Here is a 19,957-nt window from a genome sequence, read left to right on the forward strand (position 1 = left end):
ATCCCTCTGTCTTTACGCATCATTGCCCGAGAGATGCTTCTCATACTGCAGTGCAGTTTGTCAGGCCTTGTTGGACCACATAGGATAAAACTGAAGTAGTTAAGCTATCTGTGGCGGGATGAAAGTCATGGGCTGCATCTTATTTCTGCCTCCAGCTTCAGCATTAGACTTCTAAAGAAGAAACTCTCTTTACATATTGTTAAATTTGTATCTAGTCACTGTGAAATTCAACTTGAGGGCTCTGTTTTTGTGTCTAGACCCAGAGGCTTGACTACCCAAGTTTCATCTCATCTGTTTTCTCTTGACAACAAAAGCATAAAAAAACAAAAATAAAAAAAGGACAAAGTTTTGAAAAAGGCTTTGGAAAAACCACCTGAATATATTCAGAATTGTCCTTTGTTAGAGACATATGCCTTCAAAAGTTCCGTAGATTGAGAGCCTCCTAAACTGATTATTGATCAGATGTAGTGAGAACTATGCAAAACAGTGCTAAACCTATGTCCTCAACACAGGAAAAGAGAAGCTCTTGAGGAGTTTTTGTTTTGTTTAGGTTTTTTTTCTGTCTTCTATTTGTAATCCCACAAATTGATCATGATCACTAATTGTCAAAATACATCAATAATATGATAATAATAGTTTACTTTGTAAGAAAAACACAGGACATTGAAAAGCCCAAATTTAAGACCAGATTTAATCAACTGATTGATTTCAGTGACCATTCAGAGCCCCTAAAGTGTTCTAGCCACTGACCTGCCCTCAGTGAGCTGACAGTCCCCAGGCCAGCTCTATGACTGCTCACAGATTGCCTTGCTGCACAAGCCCTACGTGTCTGCATCTACAGAAAGATAACTAACCTTCTAGCACCTCAGGTTGTTCTGAGAATCAAATTAGGATGTATAATCAAATACTTTTCTATGCTGTAAAATGTTATGTTAGCAAGTATCTTCTTTCTCTAGTAACTGTATCAATTTCCTTCAAATATTTTAGATGTCTACATAATAATAGCTCAGTCAAGCAAAATGCCACATCTTTACAATAAGCTGGCAACATGTTCAGAGCTTAGAGGAAAAATTGACTTGTATTCTGAAACCTTTTGATAAACTCCATTGTTAAAGAAGCAGTAAGATAGGCCTGCTTTCTAAGCAATTATGCCATATCAACTTTTCCTCATGGATGTGGTGATTGTTATTGCCTTCAGAGAATTTCAGGCAGAGATATATTTCAATCAAGATATTTCATGTTCTGATGGATCCTTCTTTCATCATTTTTTTCCACTATGGAATATTGCATTTTGATTTTCCAAATACTGATTGAGCAGTCTGAATCATTACATTTAAACTGACGTTAAATGTAGGAAAAATGCCCCTTTAACCAAAGGTTTAGACAATAGTACTCATGATACAAACAAGATAATTAACTTTTAAGTTTTCTCATAAACACAGAAATCCATTTTTTGCTCTCTGTAGTATGTATCAGAATGGGACATTGAAAGGGATACACAATGAAATGCTATGTTTTTGACCAGTAAGAGCAACACTTGTAGTTTATGGATAAAACACATAATTTGAAGCATATTATAATTAAATCTGACTATTGAACCTTATAAGTATGTTTGAGTTTTAGCTTTAATGTAGAAAAATCTTCACTCAAAATTTTGGACAGGATTGCATTAGAAATATATGTGTAAATCAATCATTTATCTTACTCATTTAGCCCTTTATACACACATTTAAGTAGAATTCTCTGGAGTCTAGATAGCAAGGTAGTACAATTTGCCTACCATATTTGCTGTTCCCCATTTTGAACTATTGCCAACATTTCCCAGCAATATAAAATGAGTAGATTTTCCAATATCTTAGGCTGCAGAAGTAGATCCTGACCGGCTTGAGTCTATTGGCAGGGCATATCATATCAACCATGTGATGATAGTTGTTTTAACAATGATGTAAGATTTTCCAAAAGAGAACATGACTTAATTTCTGGACTTTGTGTAATGACTCACTTCAATACTAGAGCTGAACAAGAAAACATGTAGCCCTAGGATCTTTCATTAGTTTTTTTAGGACTTTGGGGGTATAATAGCTGAATATGGAGCCAACACAAGGAAAGGCTAAGTGAATCATGTGGTGAGAGAGCATATGAGAGAGACTGACTCTTGTCCACATCATTTGATGCCTAATTAAAGCATTGTCTGAAGCCAAATCTACTGATTTAGCCATATATGAGTCAATACATTTCCTTTTTTTCTATCAACTTATATTCAACTTTTAGTTGCTTGCAAAAAAAAGCTATCTAACTGTTATTGTAAAACTTAAACTAAACCAAGGAATTAAGTATCTGCATACACGAATAGACTCAGCAAAGTTAAATGCAGAAGACGGCATTTGTATAGCACATCTTGGGAGAACTATGAATATTGTATGAGGAAAGGAAAAAGAAGCATGAGAAGGGTTCTTGCCCAAATATACACAGATTATTTTCATTGCCTAGATAACTTGATACTGAAATCATTTAATTTTCCAGGGCCTTACTTTTTGTAGGTCTTACCCCTTAATCTTACATATTGTCAATCTTTCTCCATGAGAGTCAATCAATATATGGAAATTTACATTTTCATATATCAATCTGAGCTTGCTTTTAAAAACTGTGGCTGCCCATAAGTAGAAACCTAACTGCTTTCTCCTAAAGATGCCCATTTTCAGCAGGAGGTAGTCAGAGCAGTAGTTGTCCGTTTCTCCCACAGTTAAAGTCTCCAACTCTAGAAGGGGAGATTGAGGCAGAATAATAACTCAGGTAGCCAGTGTAGGAGCATGGGCTTCTATGCCTTCTTTGATATGGCTATTGATTAACATTTTTGGTTTAAGAGCTCCAGGGGGTAACATTCCCACAGGACTTGTTTACTATAGGGAGTGAACCTATACCCAGATGGACATTAATTCCTAACACCCTGTGACAAAGAAACCACAAAACTCATGGGACATTTCTACCGCTAAAGCCTTTGTTAGACAAGGACTGATATAGGTAACTGGGCAAGGCCCAATGGGAGAAAACCACATCTTTCTGGAACCCACATTTGTACCCCCCCTATCTTTAAGGGATAAAAACCCCTAGAGGACAATAGAGAGTGGGAGTTCTTCTCCCCTCTTCCAGCAGCCCTGGGAGCTATTTGCTTTCCTGTAATAAAGACTTTGCTTGCTTGCCGAAAAAAAATAAAAAATTAAAAAATTAAAAAAATTAAAACTGTAGTGAAAAAAAAATGAGAGGAGAAAGTATAAAATCCATTAATGTAATTTAGAGTGGAAAGTATTGATGAATCACGTTTAAAGAAATGTTTTAATATCTTTAATTACTTTAGATAAATAGAAAAAGTTTACTTGCCATAATGCATAAAACTTAATGTTGTTAGTGATGACAAATTTTCACATAAATAAATTTGGATCATATATCTTCAAATGGATGTATGTTCATAGTCATATATAGGTACTATTTCCCTATTCACAATTTTATATATTTTTCATTCAAAATTATTTTTATCAAAATAATATAATGCCTTTTAATGTTTATACTTTTTAAATATTTCAAATGAATTTTGAAGATGCATATTTTTAATTTAACACCTACTTGAAAGTATGCATTATTATCATTTCTTGAGTAGAAGTATAGAAATATATATTTAACATGTTATCTACAAATTGTGGCTATTCTGAAATTTATTGGCAAATAATACATAGTAGCTTTTTTTTTTTTTTTTTTCCCTAAGGCCACACCAGTGGCATATGGAAGTTCCCAGGCCAGGGTCTGAATCCAAGCTACAGCTGTGGCAATGCTGGATCCTTTTACCCTCTGCACTTGGGCCAGGGATCCAACCCATGCCTCTGCAGTAACCTGAGCCTGAGCCACTGCAGTCAGATTCTTAACCCATAGTGACACAGTGTGAACTCCTACATTATTAGCTTTTTTTTTTTTTTTTTAAATGCATTAACAAGAAATGTTAGTGCAGAAAAATCCAGCATTACTTCTTATTACACGTGGGACTAATCAACCCATTCAGAGTAGCCCCAGTGCTGCTGCAAGTGAAAAGATTCGGGAATTCATTGTGCTATTCTAGTGAAAGAATGTCTTAAAATTGTGTGTGTGCTTGTATGTATGGTTGTGTGTGTGTGAAGTATATAATGGAGTGGTATGTATGTGACATGGTGTGGCTTTGGGAGACTTTGTAAAAGAGAGAATTCTTTAGTTCCCCAGTATATAAAAAGATAAATAAATAAAAGAATTGAAAACTTGTTTTAGAGCAGAGTGGTCTTTAATAACTACTGGCCATCAACATGTCAGGGGAATATTCAGAAGAACATAAAGAAAAATGTAATTTGTTCAGACATCTTCTATATAACATTCATGTGGTTATGATGGCCATTCTTTTTTTATAATAAATAAATAAATAAATCAGTGAGCCAGACTACTGTAGGAAAGACTGATGGGTCTTGTGACTGACACAAGCTAAGATGTTAGGAATCACTAAACTGCACTGGTGACACCCCAATTTTATGGCTCTTCAAGCAGCCAGTTGCACAGTGAACCTAAGAGTCTGAGCTAGAAGCTGATAGCAGAGTAATCTGTAGAACTAAAGATCAGCCTTCATGAGCTGCCAGTCTGAAGTCCACGGACAAAAGGGAAAAAAAGCTTCAGAAATCACTTTGAAGGTCTGCTCATCAAGGGTCTTAAACAGAGTGAACGTAGGTGGGAAACCTATTGTCCAAAGTCCACAGAAAGTACAGTCAATTCTCTGTTTCCTGAGGAGTACAGGTTGGGTTATGGAGGGTGACACAGATCTGTCATTCACCAGAACTTCTCAGGTTTCCAGCTTTCTGTCTTGATAGTTTTGATCTAAGAAAATGATTCAGCTTAGATTCAGCGCAGAGTTTTGTTTGTTTGTTTGCTGGAGGACATAAAGACAATCTGAGACACACACCTTTAAGCAAAATTCTTTTAACAAGTATTTTCCAATTTAATGTTTCTCAGCAATTTTTTTACAGTTTCTTGCATTCTTATCACATCATTTCTCAAGTACCTGTCACTCCTTCGAGATTATAGGAACTCCAGTTAAACTCTATAGTTTACATATAAATCCATCAGAGCATACCCTATCTTATATTTTGAAGATCATTTTTTCACAATCCTTTTTTCATAATGACAATCAGTGTCATTTACTGTCTTGAAAACTGCCCAAAATCCCTTAATGCCTTTCTGGTTCTATATCCTGCTATTTCTTCAATGTATCCAAAACTTCTCCCTATTGTTCTATTTACTGTTATATAGATATGTCTTAGAATTTTGTGTCTCTAAGTTGTAAAGTCCCAGTATATTATAGAACTCCACGAATGTGCCATCTCCCCCATAAAGGGCCCTTTAGGTTCAACTCCAGTTGGAAGTACCCTTTGATAACTGCCTCTGCCATGCTTTGAGCAGCTATTTGGTATCATGGTATCATACTCTTCTGAAGAAGAGATAAACAACTTGGATTTTCCTTAGAATGCATGTTTCCACTTTATTTCTATATTATTTCAATTCTTTCAGATTTCCTTTATAGCAAAGGAAATAATTAATCTCCCATGAGTATTTAAAAAGAATGTGTACTGTGTGGTTGTCAAGTGTAGATTTTTTTTTGTCAAGTATAGAGTATTATACATGTCCATTTAGACCAAATCTCTTAATCAGTTCATTTGAATATTCTGTATCTATTTGTACTGCTAAAATCTCCCACTGTGGGTACTGATGTATTTTATATTTTTAGCATTTTTTCTTTTATTAAATTTTATATACTTTTTTAAATTTCCTCAATACATTATTTTTTTTTTTGTACTGTACAGCATGGTGACCCAGTTACACATGTATGTATACATTCTTTATTGTCACATTATCATGCTCCATCATAATTGACTAGACGGAGCTCCCAGTGCTACACAGCAGGATCCCATTGCTAATCCATTCCAAAGGCAATAGTCTGCATCTAATAACCCCAAGTACCCCATCTATCCCACTCCCTCCCCCTCCCCCTTGGCAACCACAAGTCTATTCTCCAAGTCCTTTGAGGTCCTTACTTAGGTGTTTGTAAATTTAAATATATCAAAACTTTGTAGTTTATTGAAGCACTTATCAGATGAAGTGATTTTCTTTCTTTTTCTTTTTTTGTTTTTCAGCCACACCCACAACATATGGAAATTCTTGGGCCAGGGATAAAATCTGAGCTGCAGCTGTGACCCATGCCACCGCTGTGGCAACATTAGATCCTTAATCCACTGTGCCACAGTAGGAACTCCTAAGTGATTTTCTTTATGCATAAAACATGTGGCTTGAATTTGACTTGATCTGATACAAATTTAGCTACATTATTATTTTTTGGTTAATATCTTTATGCTATGTCTTTTTTTTTTTTTTACACTTTCAATCTTTCTAAATCTTTCTCTTTTGACATGTCTTCTTGATAATTTGAGCACCTAATTCATTACATTTAATGTGATTACTAATGTAATTATGGTTCTTTTTTTCACCTTGATTTGGGTTTCTTCTTCCTACCATGTATTATGTTGTCTTTTTGTTTTATATCTTTCATTAGTTTTAGATTTTTTTTGTCATTGTATTTTCCTCTACTATTTTAGAAGTTATAAATACTTTTTGCTTTCTTTTAGAGTTATCCTAGAGTTATAGCTTCTTAGGCATCTCTTCTGCTCTGCCCCATGCTTCATCCTTTGGAAGGGAGTAGGTAGTGCTGCACTTTAGGATTCCTACTTTATGGAGGAAGAATGTCTTTTTTTTAAATTCTTATTTTTTATTTTTGTCTTCTTAGGGCCACATCTGGAGCACATGGAGGTTCCCAGGCTAGGTGTCCAATTGGAGCTGTAGCTGCCGGCCTACACCACAGCCACAGCAATGTGGGATCTGATCCACATCTATGACCCACACCATAGCTCACAGCAACACCAGATCCTTAACCCTCTAAGGGAGCCCAGGGATGGAACCCACATCCTCATAGATATTAGTCGGGTTCATTAACCACTGAACCATGAAGGGAACTCCCAAGAATCTCTTTTTTATTTAGAACAACCTTCTCCTTCTAACATGGACAGGCCTAGAGCTTTTTCTTCGGACTTTTGTATTCCACAAGACTATCAAGAATAAAAAGTTCTCCAGATTCAGTAAATGCCCTCAGGTTGAGAAACCACTTTATTGCTTTACTTATCTGGGTTCCCATCACAACTTATATGTTGATTTAGTAATTCCTTACTTACTTGCTATATCTTATATGCTATTGACAAGTTTTGCTGGATATTTTTTTTAAACATTGTTAATTGTGTTCATTGGGAGGTTTGGTCTGAATATCTCAAGTCAACATATTGCCAGAAATAGAGCTCTTCACCTCATCTCCATTCATTTATTTCCTGGAAGTACAATATGGATGACTCTGTGATTATACCCACATTGGTTGATATATAAATCAGGTTGCCATCAGGAAATCAATACTGCACTAAAAATGTGCAATCCAAGAGAATTTAGTCAAGGGCCTATGAAAGAGTGTGGGATAATTGACTACCCCAAGGATAGTAATTGTTACCTGCCACTAAACCTGAAGGGCAAGAAGAGGGAGTAGTTATAGGAAGTGGCAAGTCCTTGAGTTGTAGGAGCTAGCAGTCTATAGTTTCTGTTAAGGAATGCAGTTACTGACAGCAGGTGCCCAGCCAGAGAGTGATGGAAAATAGTCTTTCTCTTACCCAACCTGCTGATCATTGGTTGATACCTTCTGTTTACTAAATTGAACTTGAAGTCAAGTGTAAAGGAGTGAGGTAGATGTACTCCACAGAGGTGAGCCACCTTAGGCAAAGAACTGGGTAAAGGATGAACATAGCTTCAGATGGACAAATGGAAAATGTACAGCACAGATATTGTTACAGATGACTAGTCTCCTGATTAATTTGATGCTCTGTGATATGTAGAATATTTGGGTAGAAAGATGTGGAAAATTACAGTAATCCATTTCACTACTATAAGGGATAAAAAGAGGTAAAAGCTATTTTTTTTCCCCTGGTGTTCACATTCTTCAGTATATCTTCCTAGTTAGATCATTTTAAAAGTTAAAAAGAATAGGGGAGTTCCTGTCGTGGCTCAGTGGTTAACGAATCCGACTAGGAACCATGAGGTTACGGGTTCGGTCCCTGCCCTTGCTCAGTGGGTTAAGAATCCGGCGTTGCGTGAGCTGTGGTGTAGGTTGCAGATGCGGCTCGGACCCCAAGTTGCTGTGGCTCTGGTGTAGGCCGGTGGCTACAGCTCCGATTCGACCCCTAGCCTGGGAATCTCCATATGCTGCAGGAGCGGCCCAAGAAATCGCAAAAAGACAAAAACAAAAACAAAAAGAATAGTAGTTCCCATCGTGGTGCAGTGGTTAACAAATATGACTAGCTTTTTTTGTGTGTATTTTTTGGTGTGCATTTTTTGTGTGTATTTTTTGCTGGTTGCAGGTTCAATCCCTGGCCTTGCTCAGTGGGTTAAGGATCTGGCATTGCGGTGACCTGTGGTGTAGGTCGCAGATACGGCTGGGATCCCGTGTTGCTCTGTCTCTGGCGTAGGCCGGTGGTTACAGCTCCAATTGCACCCCTAGCCTGGGAACCTCCATATGCCACGGGAGGGGCCCTAGAAAAGACAAAAAAAAAAAAAGAAGAAGAAGAAGGATATTTCATTAGGAGTTTCCGTTGTGGCTCAGCACTTAAAGAACCTGACTAGCATCCATGAGGATGCAAGTTTGATCCCTGGCCTCACTCAGTGGGTTAAGGATCTGGCATTGCCATGAGTTGTGGTGTAGGTCACAGATGCAGCTCGAATCCCATGTTGTTGTGGCTCTGGCATAGGCCTGTGGCTATAGCTTCAACTGGACTCCTAGACTGGGAACCTCTATATGCCATGGGTACAGCCCTAAAAAGGCAAAAAATAGTAATAATAATATTTCAATAAAATTAAAAATTTTTTTTCCAAATGTGTGCAAGCTCACAAGTGTGCATGCACACATGGATTTGTCTGTGTGTGTGTGTTCACTAAACTCTTGGGTTGGCTACTATTGCCTAAAAGTGTGTGGAAAGAGACCAGATAGTTTTTGTTCAATATCTGTATGCTAGTTTCAGATTTTCAGAACCAAAATTCTACAGTATTAAAGAAAATTTGAGGAGATTAATGCTACTCTTCTTTTTAAAATATAATTTCTATTATGAGTTAGAAAAGAATAAACAAGACTATGAAAGCAAGTCAACATATTTTGTATTCGTCATTTCAGCCTTCCATAACAAGACTGGATGCGTTAGACAACGAACATTTATTTTTTCATGGTTCTAGAGGCAAAACTGAGCAGCCCAAACTCAAAGTGTGAGAAAATTAGGTTTCTGGTGAAAGCTCTCTTCCTGGCTTACAGACGATTGCCTTCTCTCTGAGTCCTTACATGGCCTTTCCTCTGTGCACACATGAGAGAGCAATGAATCTTCAGAGCCCCCTTCTTATAAGGACATCACTCCTACTGAATTAGAGTAACTTTTTAAATCTAATTTAACTTTGATTACCTTCTTAAAGGCCTTATCTCTAAATATAGCTAAATTGGGGTTGAAGTCTTTAACATAGGAATTTTAAGGGGTGAAATTCAATATAGAACACATTTCTAACACCAGTAATGATCACTATCAACCCCTTGATGTAAATTCCTCTAGATTTATATATAAATGTACCTATACATACTTATATGTATACACATTTGTGGAACTTTTAATCTAATTAAATATATTTACTTTTTTTCCTGATAGTAAATTTGATGTTTTTTAGTATACAGATTATATATTAAGTTTTACTAATCGTTCCAGGCTTGTGTAGTGGATTTATCCAAACCAACATCAAATATAGAAGTAAAAAAAATGTTTCTTCTAATGTAGTATGATCCTCTTTTTCTTTTGACACTCGCTAGTCTCAGGGGGAAGATGCTTGTCCTGCATGTGTCTTATCATCTAATTTTGTGGGATGCTTCTTGGAGGTTTTATTTAATTAATTCTTTTATTTTATATTTCCTTGTCAACTTGAAATTAATTCTTAATGTTTGCATTAGAAAACTCATTATTGAGATTTGAGGATAAAAAAAATTTAAGGAACTTTTCTTGTAGCTGATGTTATTGTCAGTAACCAGCATATGGTCAAGAATGCCCCATTGATTCATGTGAGGCAACATATATTGGAAACATTTGGGTCTTAACACTACAAGAATCCTTTTCTATAAGGGCTACATTCACTGGAGGAAGGACTGAAGGGCACTTTCTGAGCAAATTCCAATATGGCAGAAAGAACATGATGTCTGGGCAGATCTGATATCAGTTTGTATACACTGGTATGGACATTCTAGTTATTTGCTGCCAGTCCATTCTGAATGGCCAGGGTATAATCTATCAATTGACAAATATTTAAAATAAGATCCTTGTCTAGAACACATGATATGCAGCTGCTAGTGTTGGTTCAGAAAATTGTTTGGCAATAGGGAGATCCCATGTGGAAAAATGGAGCACTCAGAAAGCTATGCAAATTATGATAGCATATAATCCACAAGGATTTGTAACACAGATATTTAGGCAAGCACTTGGCAATTAGGAAAGATGTTAGCAGATAACAGAGCCCCAATCATCAAAATTGTGCTTCTAGAGCAGATTCCAGCCCCTGGGGTGCAAGAAAATGGAATAAAATAAAAAGTAATTCAAATCCTCAATTCTAGAAGTTCTATTCTAAAGTCACGTAGCCAAGAAAAGAGACAAGGGTACATAGAACAAGACAAATATCCAATGAAGATTAGGAACTTGAGGAAGAACTATGTCTAGGAAACCAACAGAAACTTAATTATTACAGCTGGGACTCAGTGGCAATTATTAGTCTCCAATTGCTCTGAATAAGATTGGGATTTTTCCTAGATACTGGGAATGCTTCCTCACAGTGCAGGTGGATATGAAGCTTTCTTAGCTATTGTGAAAAAAGATAACTGAGAACTGGTAGAGCCTTCATAACAACAACAAAAATACAAGGCAAAATTATCAAATAAATTCTGTAGCAGATACTTTTTTTTTTTCACATGATGAAATTTGGAACTGGAAAGAGGTAGCTGCTTTTATGTCTCTTATCTCTAACACCCCTCACCCTATTTGAATACAAATGTTCTCTGAGTGGAACACATTTTTGTCATCTTGAAATTTTTTGAACCTCACATGTCACATTTAATGCTTCCATCCAAATATGGAACCTGAAAGACAGAAAACATTTAGTAAATGTGAGCTGGAAATGTTAAAGTAGCAATACATGCCCACATATACATGCACTGACTTTTTGAGTAATAAACTACATCCAAAGGTTCACCAAGATTTTCTAACTTCAAAACTATTTTTTGTTGTTATTTTGAAATACATTCAAACTTACAGAAAAGTTGCAAGAATAGCACAAAGAAATATTTTCCTCCACTACCCTTTGGAAGTCTACAGAAATGATAAACATTTGCATCGGGGGAGTTCCTGTCATGGCTCAGTGGTAATGAACCTGACTGGTATCCATGAGGATGTATGTTCAATCCTGGCCCTGCTCAGTGGCTTAAAGATCCAGCGTTGCTGTGAGCTATGGTGTAGCTTGCAAACACAGCTTGGATCCAGTGTTCCTGTGGCTATGGTGTAGGCTGGAAGCTGTAGCTCCATTTCGAACCCTAGCCTGGAAACTTCCAAACGCCTCAGGTGAGGCCCTAAAAAGAATCCTCCCCCCTCCCCCCCAAAAAAAAAAACAAAGCAAAAGAAAGAAAGTTTGCATCTGAATTCTCCCATAAACAATAACACTCTCCTGCAGAAACAACACAACTGTTGCAAATAGGAATTAAACACTGACGCATTTATTTATTTATTTTTTTAAATTATTGTTTCTTTTCTTCAATAAATTTTACTGGAGTATAGGCTACCTTCAATGTTGTGTTTCAAGTGTACGGCAAAATGAATCAGCTACACATATACATATATATCCATTCTTTTTCAGATTCTTTCTCCATATAGTCTATCACAGAGTATTGAAGAGATTTTCCCAAGCTATATATTACACCCTGTTACTGATCAATTTTGTATATAGTCCTAACCTTATTTCTATTAGGCACTCTGTAGGCTCTATTCAAATTTTGCTAATTGTCCCAATAATGTCTTAAATAGCAAATAGATGTAAACTAGGGTCATGTGCTCTAAATTGTCAAATATCCCATTTTCTTCAACCTGGAACAGTTTCTACCTTTTTTGACTTTTATTTCTTTATCACCTTCAAAGTTTACCTGCTAGTTATCTTCAGAATGTTCTCCAGTCTGGGTGTATCTGATGTTTCTTTTGAATAAATCTAGGTTCTGAGGCTTTGGAGGCAATATGGAAGTGAAATTGTGTTTTGCCCATTGTTGATTTTAATTTGTCCCATTACTGGTAAAGCTAAACTTTGATCTTGATTAGGGTCATGGCTACCAAATCTCATTAAAATTACCCTTTATTCATTATTTATAATCAATAAGTATTTGAAATCATGAAAACATTTTACCCCCGCCATTTCTACCTTCACCTGCTAGTTTCCATATTCACTGATGTTTCTTGACCAAATAGTCATTACCAAGATGATGCCAACAGTGACCTTCTAAGACTGTCATCCCTGCTTTTTAACTTAATTGGTCTTCTACTGTAAACAACTTTCTTTTTTTTTGCTATTTGTGTGTTTTATACTTATAAATAAACTATCAATTTATCACATAACTAAGATTTTATTCCTAGTATATTCAATGAATTATAATCCTATTTTTATTTTGATAGTCAAATTGTCCCAGATTAGCCAGTAACAGCAAATTTTACTTGGATTCTGTGTCCTTTGTAACCTCCTCAGAATTCTTTGTGTATTTCTTTGGTTTTTTACTTAGCAAGGTGTACCAAATTCTGTTGTATTTGCATACCTCAACCCTGTTATCAACCATTTCTCAAATGATCCCTAGTTCCTGTGAGTGGAGCATTCTGTCTAGAAAACAAGATGTGGATGCTAAGTGTGCTCATTGCTATTGGAGTGTTACTTTTCTCAGGACCTCTTGGTAAACAAAGCTAGGAAAATGTATGTTTTAATATTGTATTTTGGTATAAATACATATGAACATATATACATACATAGCTTTATATCTATATCTATCTAAATATCTATCTGAAAAAATATTAGCAGTATGCGTCAACACCTAGTGTTTATCTCCTTTTATGTTTGTAAATCCCATACCTGGCACTGAGAAATCTGCTTCTCATTATCCTGAATATTACTTACTTGATTAACCAGTTCCCTTGAGTGTAATTAGTTGATGCCTTTCCTTCCTCTTCCGCAAGAATGCATCTTTTACTCCATTATGGCTCTGACAACAAAGCCAAGCACTGCAACACATGGATTATCAAATGCTCTGCCTGTTCCCACCCCCGATGTGGTTAGCTTCCTCACTCCATTCAGGCTCCAGTGCTGTGTTTTGTTCAGCTCTTAAGGGAAGATGCCCTTAGTCAGCTTTAATGACTTCTCTCATTATACTGTTTTCCCTGACTGTTGCTTTCCTCTCCATATTTAGATTTACACACACATTCACACAAATACACATAAACCTTCATCATGTTTAGGCCCTCACACCATGTGCTGAACCACCTGACCCATTTGGATACCTTCTCTTCCTCACATGGTACTCACACCTTCATCTGGGTCATATGGCATCATCTACTGCCACTGTCACAGGTGCCAATCTTGGCCAATCCATCTAATGACTTTAGGACTAACTCATTCATTAAGACAAAGGAAAGGAAGAAGATAAGGAAGAAAATTTATTTTTTGAGCATATGTGTGTTCAATTTACATAAATATCTGTGAATAATATATTCTATTTTCCTTCTTTTTTCTTTTCATTTAGCACTCTGTAGTTATTATTTATCCATACTATCATATGTACATTTACTCCATTGCTTCCAGGTGTCATATAATATTTAAAAGAGTAGCTTTACTAAATTTAATATACCCATTATTCTAAGAATGGCACCTAAATTGCCCTCACTTCCTGTTGACAGATATTTTAGGTTCAGATTTTCCCTTACTATATTTTTATTTCTTTAACAATATTAATTTATGACTTTTCTTGTATCATGTTGTTTTTGACACTCTTAGTATCAATCAGATTCTTGTTTCTTTCCTAAGTGATATACTTTTGGACTTTGGAAATACTTAGAATTTTCCTCTTTGTCTTTGATGCTTTTAAATTTCACAACAAAGTATATAGATGATTTTCCTTTTTTTCTGGAAAAATATTAGTAATAAATAGTTTTTTCATCTCTTTTATCTCCTCAATTTCTTTTTCCTTCTTCTGGTATTCTTTCAAGAAATCTTATTTCTATTTATCACATCTTTTAGTTGTATGTTTATGTTTTTATTCCTTTCCGTGGTTTCCTAGAAAAAATTCTCAATCTCATGTTTTAGTTCTTGATCATTTTTGAGGTATAAGTATTACTTACTACCTCTACCTACTTTTTCTATTATTGTATTTCTTTCAACTATTCTATTTTCCATAACTATTATTTCCTCTTTTTTTCAAATGTTCACAGTTTTTTTTCTTATTGCTAATGCATTCCCTTGTATTTTTTGTTTAGTTATTATGCATATTTCTTTAAATTCATGTACTGTATGTTTTAGCATGTTTACTTCTTGTGGCCTTTAAGGCAGAGCTAAAGTCTGGCCTTTATGGGTTTGTATGATGAGAGGGTATGTCTCAGTTTTTACGAAACTGTTCTAAACCACCCTCACTTTTTACCAGTTTGCCAGGCAGCCTCAGTCTCTAGAGATTTAATGGTAAAAGGAGAGAAGACAATTTCCTCAATTTTGAATTCCACCACCCCTGGGGACTTTAGGTTTTTGCTCAAACTTCTTTAAAGTAGTTTTTCTCCCTCTTGCTTCAGGAAATCCTCCTTATACCTAGCTGATATGATGAGGCCTTTCCTGAAGCAATTCATGTTTCAGTTACTAAACTCTCTTTTAAAATATTTTGTCCATAAACATACATTTTTCTGAAGTTCAATCATTATGTATATCTCTTTGTATTCTATTGTTTTCACTTACAGTGTGTCCATGTTTCTGCACACTATTTTTACATTTTAACAGCCACACATTTTATTGCACTTTTCTAAGTAATTTCACTGTTTAGGATATTTATGTTATTTTCTGTAATTGCTGTTATAATTATACTGCAAAGAGTTCAATTATTCTTGTAGGATGAATTCCAAAGTGCAAGACTGCTAACATTATTGCTTTGAAGAGTAATATTGCCTTACCAGTGGGTTGTTTAAATTAGCAATGCCAACAGCAATGGATGTGTTATGAAAGTGAAAGTTTATCCAAGATTTTATTAACATTATTAAAATTGAAAATGTGATTGTAATGCTGCTTTTAGTGAAGCAAAACAGGCTCTATGTTATTTGTTTTCAGACATGGGTATGAAATACTATGAAACAATGTTATTAGGATCAACATCACATGTGTGGATTGGATAAATAGATGAAAAGCCACATTTTGCTATGGTGTATGCCATTGTTTGGACCTTGTCTAGGCTTTATGATATATAAAGGATTCCTCTGTCAGTTGGAAGGGTCCAATGTAATTATAGCATCAAAAAAGGTTGTCTTCACTTCACTTTCTCAGACCTCTGCAGTTCTTTTAGTAAAAGTCTTAGACTTCAGGATGTAGAGGACGGCAGGCAAAATAACTGGAAATCTATCCATGCATACATCTAAGAACTCTGTATGAAATATAAGAAAAACTTTTTTTAAAAAACATCTATCATGAAAGAAAATAAAATATTCAGAAACAAAAATAAAGACAGAATGAAAAATCAGACAAGTAAGCAAACAGGTTGATCCTCTGGTTTCCTCATGTTGAGAAGCTATGGATCCCACTGAATTAAGTAAATTAGAGTGGGAATATGACACTCACATGGGGAAAAAAGGCATGGTTATGGGCCTGTAGGGAGCATAGAGTTATAACGGACCTCCCTATCTAAAACTAAGACCATGGGGTTGAAGTAGGAAAACTAGAAAGAAATCTACCCACTGATGGAGAAAAGCTTGTTTTCTGCTTGAGCTCTGTATTTAAAACAAAACAAAACCAACCAACCAAACAAACAAACAAAATCCTTTAGAAATCAAAAACCCTTGCTTAGAATTTTCACTACCATTGTAGTATAGAAACATCAAGCCAAAAAATTAGCATAAAAATTGCCCCCAGGCCAAAGATTCTCCTGGGATACCTGGCAAAATCAAACACAATGCTGGGAAAATATGTATTAGAGAAATACTAAGCAAAAGAATGATGGGGTAATTATATTAGCATGTGGTGGGGGGTGCTTTAGAAAAAATTTGGGATAGAAATAGTATAAGAAATAATTGTTCTTATAATCTATATAGAAATCAGGAAGATAGGACAATTCCAAACTTTCATATACATAACTAGCTAGCCTAAAAATCTACAAAGAAAAATGTTATAGTATTGTAAGATAAATTGACATCATATGGGAAACTTTAGCATGTCTCAATAATTAACAGAAAAATGTATATAGAACAGTTAATAACGATATACCCACAGTTTTCAAGTTTGATTAACTGGATCTATATGTGGAATGCTACATCCATGTAATAGGGAACATGTATATTTATATGGAACACTTAAAAAATGTTTATTCTCTATTTATTAGATGAACTAGGCTTTAGGGTCCCATAATCTCATCTAAAATCAAAGTATCAGTGCATGTATACCTTGTTCTCAGTTCATTTTAAATTAAACTAGATATCAATATTAACACAGTAACAGACATTTGAGTATTTAAAAATTATTTGAACTAACATATATACTATAGAAAGAATTACAATAGAAATTCAAAATGATAGAATCTGTAAGATATTAACACCATATATGAAGATGAATGTACTACAGCTACATAGAAAATCTGTGGCCTTAAATACATGTATAAAGACTAAAAGTAATGAGCTTAGCATTGAGGCAAAATTCATCGAAGACGCTAATAAGCATAGAACATTATATTGAAAAAAAAATAAAGAAAAACATATTGAGAAGCCACAAACCCCAAAACTTATTTTTTAAATTCTAATTAACTAGACTATAGTAAAACTGATAAATGAAGGGGGGAAAAAAAGAGAAATATAAGTAAATTAATGTTAGAAATGGAATGAAATTTAGATAAATGACAGTGATTTTTTGAAACAGTAATAGAATGAACAACTACATACAAAAATAAGTTTAGAAGAAGTAAACATAAAAATATGAATTTATAAGTTAATAATTTTTTGAAAATATTAAGTGAAATAAAATAAAAATATATTGAAATAAAAATGAAATAAAGTGAAAATGTACTCTTGTTTTCCCCTATACAAAAAATACCAGGACCAAATAGTTTTTTATACAAATCTTTACCTTCCTTTGTGAAATAAGTAATGTCTGTGCTTTATCAATACTCACAGAATCAAAGAAAAGAAGCAAAGATCACTAAAAATTTTTGAAATTGTATAATCCATATATTGAAAGCAGGTAAGAACAAATGAAAGATAAAATTACCAATAAATAACTTAAAATATATATGCAAATATCTCAAAATTTTAATAATCAAGTATAGAAAGTATGTCATAACCAAGAAGGTTATATTTCAGGAATATATTCATTTTTTAACATTGTAAATTGAAAAGTCTTGCACTTAAAAGATGATTCAACATCTGTTTATGCTAAAACCTCTTAGCAAAGGAAAAAGAAATAATCTTCCTTGTAGAGGGAATTTCCCAGAAACCTATAGCAAACATTTAAAATATATATATATATATATATATATACACATATATATTATTTTTTTTGAAATCTGTTTTTAAGTTGACTAAAAATCAAGGATTAAAGAATGGTACTTTTACTGCTTCCATTCCACAGTGTACTGGCAGTCCTAGACAAAATGATGCTAGCTCTAAAAAGCTATAAAGTTTGGGAGGGAATAAATAAATAAAACCATCCTTTGCTGGTATCCACAGAGAAAAACAAATATAAAAACTCTATAGATTAACTATTAAAATCTATAGGAAATTGACAAGAAGGCTGGTTAAAGACTAATATATGAAATTAAAAAGCATGCTTATACACAATACGATAATTATAAATGCTATATTTTGGTAACATATGAAAACCATAAAAGAAATGTAATAATAGTTGTGCAAGGCTTTTATGAAGAAAAATATAAAACCCTATTAAAAGATATAAAATCAACTGAAATAAATTGAGGCATACCATATTCATAAAGACAGAATGTTCTAAAATGGGTCCATTAATTTAATACAATCCTAATAAAATCCTGAAAAGTCTCTTTATGATACAGGAAAAATTATTATACAAATTTATATAATAATAATGGTCTATAAGTACCCCAAAATTGAATAATAATTATGTGAGATGATGATGACATACATATATTATAATCCAGAGATCCTACTTCTAGTTATCTATTTGAAGAAATGCAAAATATTCTTTTTCTCACTGTAGTGATGAAAATGTGGAAACAACCTCACTAACCTTCAGTAATAGAACTAGAAAATAAACTGGGGTTGATCTTACAACCAAATGCTACTTAGCATTTAAAATGAATGATCCAGAGTTCTATTTACTATCAATTTATTTTCAATATGCAAAAGACAATGCTGAGTGAAAAAAAGTAATAAAATCTGTGTAAAATGTCAAAGCCAATAAAAAATAAGTCAGACAGAGAGAGACAAATACTGCCAAATACTGCATGGTGTCACTTCCTTGTGAAATCTCAAAGGTAAAACAAGCAGGTGAATATAACAGGGAAAAACAAAACAAAACAAAACAAAAAACAGGCTTACAGATACAGAGAACGAACTAGTTACTACCAGTGCGGAGAGGGAAGGTGGAAGAGACAAGATAGGAGTAAGGGATTAAGAGTTTCAAACTACTATGTATAAAATAAAAAATAGTACAAAAATATTTTGTACAACACAAGGAATACCGCCAATATTTGATTATAATTGTAAGTGGAAAATAACCTTTAAAAATGTCGAATCATTATGTTGTACACCTAAATCATATAATAGTATTCATCATTTATACCTCAGAGAAAAAATGTAGAAAATGTTTATGACTATACCTATATCTACATGTAACTATATCTACGTATCTACCTACCTACCTATCAATCTATCAATGTATCTATACAACAACAATTCCAAGAAAAAAACTTGAAATGATTTTAGCTTCAAAGAAAGAACCCAGTTTATAAAGTTGCATTTATTTGGTTATTGCCAAAGGGTACCGATGAAGGAAATACAGTAAAATGACATATTACAACTAGATGTGGATCATCATTTTATGCATTATTTTTTATTATTTTATAAATGAAGAACATTTCACTAAAAAATAGTCTTAGAGTGAGATAAATTTTATTTTTTAGATAAAAATATCTATATAAAGACCTAGTTTGAGTCTCAGATCTGCCCCTATATGCTTCATTATAATAAATAAATAAAGATAAACAGAACTTCTGACAAATGGTTTCAAGAATCAGTGAGATTCAATGAGAATTGGCATATATGTGTGCAGATGGCTAGTATAAATTATAAGTCACTATATTAATGTAAGTTAACATTCAAGCAGTATATTGTATACTTGTACATATTATAACTTTTTCTCACCACTGAATTTGATAAAAGTTATTGAATCTTAGAGAACCAGAGAAGCTTCTTTAGCTATATCTATCTCAAAAATAAGATGAAAGGATTAAAAAGAGCAATAATTATAAGATTATGACTCCTTTATCTAAACTTTATATCTG

General features: G+C 34.1%; 1 protein-coding gene across 1 annotated transcript in view; it reads left to right on the plus strand.

Moving 5' to 3' along the window:
• NAALADL2 (N-acetylated alpha-linked acidic dipeptidase like 2) overlaps positions 1-19,957 on the plus strand; it is a 967,277-nt gene that overhangs the window by 586,050 nt on the left and 361,270 nt on the right. The gene's annotated exons all lie outside the window — the stretch shown is intronic.

Source organism: Phacochoerus africanus, chromosome 1 (genome assembly GCF_016906955.1).
Source record: "Phacochoerus africanus isolate WHEZ1 chromosome 1, ROS_Pafr_v1, whole genome shotgun sequence".
NCBI lineage: Eukaryota > Metazoa > Chordata > Mammalia > Artiodactyla > Suidae > Phacochoerus > Phacochoerus africanus.